Source organism: Sinohyriopsis cumingii, chromosome 4 (assembly GCF_028554795.1).
Source record: "Sinohyriopsis cumingii isolate HCF-2022 chromosome 4, ASM2855479v2, whole genome shotgun sequence".
Classification (NCBI taxonomy): Eukaryota; Metazoa; Mollusca; class Bivalvia; order Unionida; family Unionidae; genus Sinohyriopsis; species Sinohyriopsis cumingii.
In genome coordinates this window covers 68,143,678-68,149,977 of record NC_142964.1, presented here as the reverse complement: position 1 = coordinate 68,149,977, position 6,300 = coordinate 68,143,678, and positions in this window count along the sequence as shown.

Sequence of the window (6,300 nt, the reverse complement as noted above, 5' to 3'; positions counted from 1 at the left end):
TTAGCAGCAATTAAGCCCTGGAAAAATATTAAGTTCAATCTCGATAGAGTCCTCAAGGACGCACCAAAAGCATTAATAAACGATAAAACCCTGTTGAGTAAAATACGCGATTGTATCAATGAATTCAAACGTGATGGTGCATCTCATAGTTGGTCAACATTTCGAATTGATGGTGTTGTTGATGCTACCATGAACGACAACCGCGCAGCAATGATAATATCACAACTTGACGGTAAAAAGTATTTCTTCAGAGTAAAATTCATTGTCCGGGTGGAATCAGGTGATTGGATCATACGTGATAAATTTGAACCAGTTCTCAGCGACAAGAAAACAGTCACTGTCAGCCGCGACTCCAAGCCGGGGTTGTTAACCGGAATTGATAGACCATACTATGAACGAGCGTATCCTGAAACAGCAGTTGTTTATGGAATATACCCGTTAAATAAGAAACCTGATATCGGAAAACTGAAACCGATGAAACAGTCAACGGGGATAAATTGTGTAGCAGAACGAATAATAGAGCATTTTACAAATGCATGTCGAGGAAACAAATTGACTGATTTACGACGTAGCAAAATCAACCAGTGGGAACTAACCGTAAAAGAGCGTGGAGCAACCATCAGCGACATAGCGAGATTAGAAACATCGCTGAGATTTCCAATAACCGTTACAACGATAACCGGTGAAGTATTATACGAATCGAAGTATAAATCGAAGGGAGCCCCAATCAAAATTATTGATCATAACGAACACGCATGGACGCCCGCGATCACAATATTTCCACGGGATAGAACAGTAAAGTATATCCCCGAAGAATTCCTGGGAGAACAATTCTCCAGGGATGGTTTTCTCGCGGAGAGGAAACTATTTGATGCTATTGCCTACTTGTGTAAAAACGACCCTGTATCAGTGTGGTTACTTCGCAGCGCTGAAAACGATGCGGATACCTTTGATCAGTTTGTAAGACCAAACGGCGAATTATATCGCACTGAAGCATTTCACAACAGTATGAAAAAAACCGCCATAGAATTTGAAGAGCATGATGAACAACTGCTAACAAATTGTTTTACGATTACATCGGTTGTAGCTCATGTTGCAGCAAGGAAAAATGCGTGGAGACCAACGCGCAAGGAATTTCTGCCGGATGTACAATCCAGTTGTTTGGAATACTATCACGGTGGACTATGGAACACTGAATACAACCGCGACGCTATGATCTCGGTTGATATGGTTGCCTGTTATCCAGCGAGTTTTCTCGGGTATGGATCCGCCGCTGAGTATTTCAAACGATTTGGACACCCCAGTCATGAAATGACTCGTGTTGCTATTAATGGACCACTGCTTGATTTTGATTTAACCGGATTCGCTCGCATAGTATCATTTGAATTCGCGGCAGGACTCCATCGCTGTTGCTATATTTGGATCGGTAGACACATGGCTGAAAAGAAGTGGCTGCCAATAGCGCTGCTACGGTATATGATTGATTGTAGCATGCTAGTTTCGTTGATTGTCAGTGACGCGATTATATCATACCGGGCACAGACTGAAGTCTGGTTACCAGAACCGGAGCGTCTAGATAGCATAATTGACGAGTCCAGAAAAAACATTGATGCCGACGAGGAATATATCATCGAATGGTCCAGGAGGATATTTAACCAACGAAACCGCGAGGCAAAAGATCTCGGTAGAAGAATAATTGGTAAGTTCACACAAGGTGGAAAAAACCACGACTACAAACGATATTGCTCACGGCTGATTATAGATGACGCAGAATATGATTTCGTAATCAAGGACGCAGTGGCAAAAAATAGATACGTGAACTGCAAAACAGCTTTCTTGTCCAATGGAACAAGGTTGGGTACAGTTGTTACCTACAGCGATGGAGACAGCCCGGCGTATCCACATTTGAGGGCGTCTATGCTGGGTTATGCCGCTATCAATTTATTCTCGATGATAAATAGATTTCCCGATACCGCGGTTAGAGTAGCCGTTGATTCGTTTTATATTGACGTAGCGTATAAGGGAAACGTAGCCGAGTTTACTAGTCCGGACGAGAGTTGGGGTACATGGAGAATTAAAAATGAAATACGACGCGATTATTCCTCGTCAGCAGATGTCACCGTTGAGAACAACTACTTACGTGGTGATAAATTGTCAGAATGGTCTAATGCACCATCGTGTTCTGATCCAATTTGTAGACATAAAACAGTTTATTTAAGCGGCTGTGGCGGGTCAGGAAAGACGACTCGGGCAATTGAATTATTTCGAACGCGGGCAAGTATAATCGTGCTTACACCGACCCATAGACTAGCGCGAGAGATAAAACAACGAAATGTTGACGCCGTTACTTATCACAGCTTTTTTCGATACAGCGGCGGTGAGTGGACTCCTGATCGAATGGGTGAAAAATTTATTCCCGACATTATCATCTGGGATGAGATATGTACTGTTTCGTTAGATGTTTTACAAATGTTTCTTGAGTGGTTGCTGCGCGCGAATACAGCGGTGATCATGTGTGGCGACCATGGCCAACCACCACCATTTGTCGGCGAGGGTCCACATGATTGGTTAAGGGGTTTTGTGGACTATTATGAAGAAACCGATACTGATTACCGAGCACTTGATGAACAACTGCGCGAGGTTAAAAAATTAATCAGATTACAGCCGGATAGAATTCAATGTGAAATAATTCGCGAGGTGATTCCGGAAACGCCGTTAAATGAATTCTGGGAAACATGGAGACCAAACGATTTGATTGTAGCGAGTAGAAAGATAGTCAGAGACACACTTCAGCGGAAGTTGTTTACGTTGCATAAGAAAAAGTTTCCAACGCGCCCAGTGCCGTTATGCTATAGACCCGCGGACACACGGCGGCAGAACATTGAAGTTGAAATTCCAGCCCCGACAGCGTCGGGGACAAAAAAACAAATTCTCGTGCTGAATGATATCGTGCTCGTTGATATCGGTGTCGTCGAGGACGCGCTACGTGCTGATAAATCCCCGTGGACGCTAGGATACGCAACAACAATACATTCCTCGCAGGGACTAACCATCACGGACACAATTGTTTGGATAGTTGATAATCGCATCGAATGGTCGAATCTAGTCTATCTTGCAGTGTCCAGAGTACGAAGGATAAATCAGCTTCGAAGAATTGTTGTTGACGGAGTCAGTGACGGAGTCACCAACGACGAAGCCGGCGACAAAGTCACCATCGATGCAAGCGTCATTGATAGAAAACTCTCGGGTTACCGCCAACAGGATAAAAAAAAACAGCGGCGTTTTGATATTGATGCCGAATTAATAATCTCGCTACGACAACAACAGAATAATCACTGCGCGAGTTGCAATTGTATAATGAGTTGGCGTTATTCGGATAAAGACACTCGCCAATTTACCGTGGATAGGATCGATAACAGTCTCGGTCATGTCAAAAACAATGTGAGGTTGACCTGTCTTGAGTGCAATAGACGCAACGGCGCTAGTTAAGACCACGTGGGGGCAATTGAGTATCGTTAGGTATCACTTGTAGTTGCTCGCGTGTAAATCCGCGCTGAGGAGCAGTTGAATCCAGTCTGTAGATCGGTGGTCTACCAGTTGATCGTGTTATCGTTGATATGTTATGTGTGGTAACACTCCAAATAGGATCGGTAGCCCTTTTTTTACCGCCTTCAAGCTCTCCTGGTTCATATAGATATCTAACAGTGACATCGCCAAGAATCGGCTTGGAAACGCTATTTATTTTTGATTTTCCGGGTATATACTCGTATTTAATCACGTCGCTGGGCTTCATGTTGATTGCTCGGGTAATCTCGTTATTTAACGCTGCAATTACACCTGGCAACCTTTTAACCCATTCACGAGATCGTTTTTCTTGGATGAATTCCTTCGCGTATTGATATCCAAATAACCGTTCAGCGAGAGTCCGATTGAATCGTTCAACAATTGCCTGATCACGATGTAGCGCAGTATAACCTCGTCGTATCGCGACGCTATGATGTTTCAGCGTTGATAAAACAGCGCCGCGAAATTCACTACCGGGATCAACTTGTAATAGATTTGGCCAGCGCAGAGGGCCTCTTCGATAAATTCTTTCAAACGCAGCGGCTACTTCAGTTGCCGACTTTGTTTTTAACGGCTCCGCTTGTTTGTATCGACTCGCAACATCAACTACGGTTAGCGCGTATTTGTAACCGTTGTCATGCGGCAAAAATAGTATATCAGCCTGATGAACTTCATTAGGTACGCTGACATCAAAGCGCGAGAAGTTGATTTGTTTAGGCGGTGGTAGATAGATTTGCCATATAGCCTGTTTGGATAACCAATTAGCCGCAGTGGTCTTTGTTACCTTTGCAGCGCTTGCAAGCTTACCAATTGCGGCCTTCCCCTTCCAGTATCCTCTCGGAGAATAATAGATGGATTCCATGTTGTTATTATAAACGCTATCGTTTTCAATTACCAGCGCCAGAAGCTCCGCTTCCAATCATTAATTTACCTTTCATAGCCGATTTTACCAACCATGAGGCCAATTTTTCTTTGACGGATTTATCAGGAATAGCATTTAATGCGTGAATTAATTTTACATCCGCGATATGACGCTGTTGCAGATCGCTACTTTTGTAAGCAATATCATGAGCATGACACGCCTTATCGATAGCGTTTATTGGATACTCACCGGGTTTGGGCTGATTTTGATCATCGAGTCTGATATCTAATTGTGTTCCGGGGCCACAGCAGTTATATCCTGGGAGGTGTTTTTCTCCTGGATACTTTGCCCACGGTGTTCCGGGGAGTTTTGCCAATTTGGCTGCGATGTCACCTCCTCGCTTTTTTTTAAAACATCTCCGGGTCTAATAGAAATAAATCTAAATTTCTTTGTACCGCATTGTACACACTTGCCAGTAAGCGCCGATCTGTTATTTCTTGTCGTAACGGTTGTCATATCATTTGTGCCAGTACGTACTCTACACTTCACACAATATAGATCCATAATTTATGTATAGAGATATGAATATAATTGATTTTTCGGCGACTAAAACAAGAGAACCAGTTAAGCATGTTGCAGCGTTACCAAACTCGATCCGGATGATTATCATCGGACCATCTGGATCCGGCAAGACGCAATTGTTACTCAATTTAATAATGAGATGGATGAAGTGGGATAAGTTGTATTTGGTTGCTCCTAGCGTAGATGATCAACGATGCTACGAGGTGTTGAAAGATTTCAACGAGAATGCATCAGCGATCGCTAAAAAAAATGTTATTGAGTTTATTACGGATATCAATGATGCACCGGGTATTGATGATATTGATGGCGACGTTAACAATCTAGTCGTGTACGATGATGTTATGCTAGACAATAAAAAAAACCCAGCTAGGATATTTTCCAGAGGCAGGCATAAAAACACTGACGTGATATATGTCACTCAACGATACACTCAGATTCCAAAAGTAATTAGAGACAACTGTAATATTCTTGCTATGTTCAACGGCGTTGATACACACACGCTACGAAATATTTGGCAGACATGGTGCGGCGGTGACATGGACTTTAATGTTTTTCGAAACTTTTTTAGTCATGCTCAGTCGACCCCACATGGATTTGTAACGATAAATTTACATGATCCTCGGACACGATATCGTATCGGACTTGACCAAATATTCGGTTAGTTGTAAATAATTTTCATTGTAAATAACTCCTTAGCAGCAGGGGGGGGGGGGGCGATGACATCGACGCGGTCGTCGATGTGCTTACCGGACGCTGACGACGCTGGGGATCGACGCGCAGAAGGTGTTAATTAAACCAAATGACGATTGGACGATCCCCCAACGACGACGTCGTTTTTTTTTTACCAGGCGCTGACGACACCGGATCCGCTGAGTGCAGAAAGTAATAATTAAGCCAAATGACGATTGGACAAAATGTCCGATTCGCCCCCCTGCTGCTTAAACCACAACTCATAGTTAAAACAATTCATTTTATTCCCAATATATAGTTTGGTAGTAAATCACAACTATGAAAACAGCAGCTGAAATAGCTCAAAGACCATTACATACACATTAATATAAGACACAGCTTGGCACCTCATAACATTGTTTTTGACAAGCGAGACTAAGTACACTTGATTTTTGTACAGTCCCAAGCTATATCACAGATTATTGAAAAAACGTATGGTTAGCTATAGGTATAACGGTACCGATTGTATAACATCAGGTGGGCAGAGCTTAATATATAGAGAACATTGTATTCAGATATAAACAACAAAAGTAGCTGTGATTGGTGCATGATGTAAAATTTGT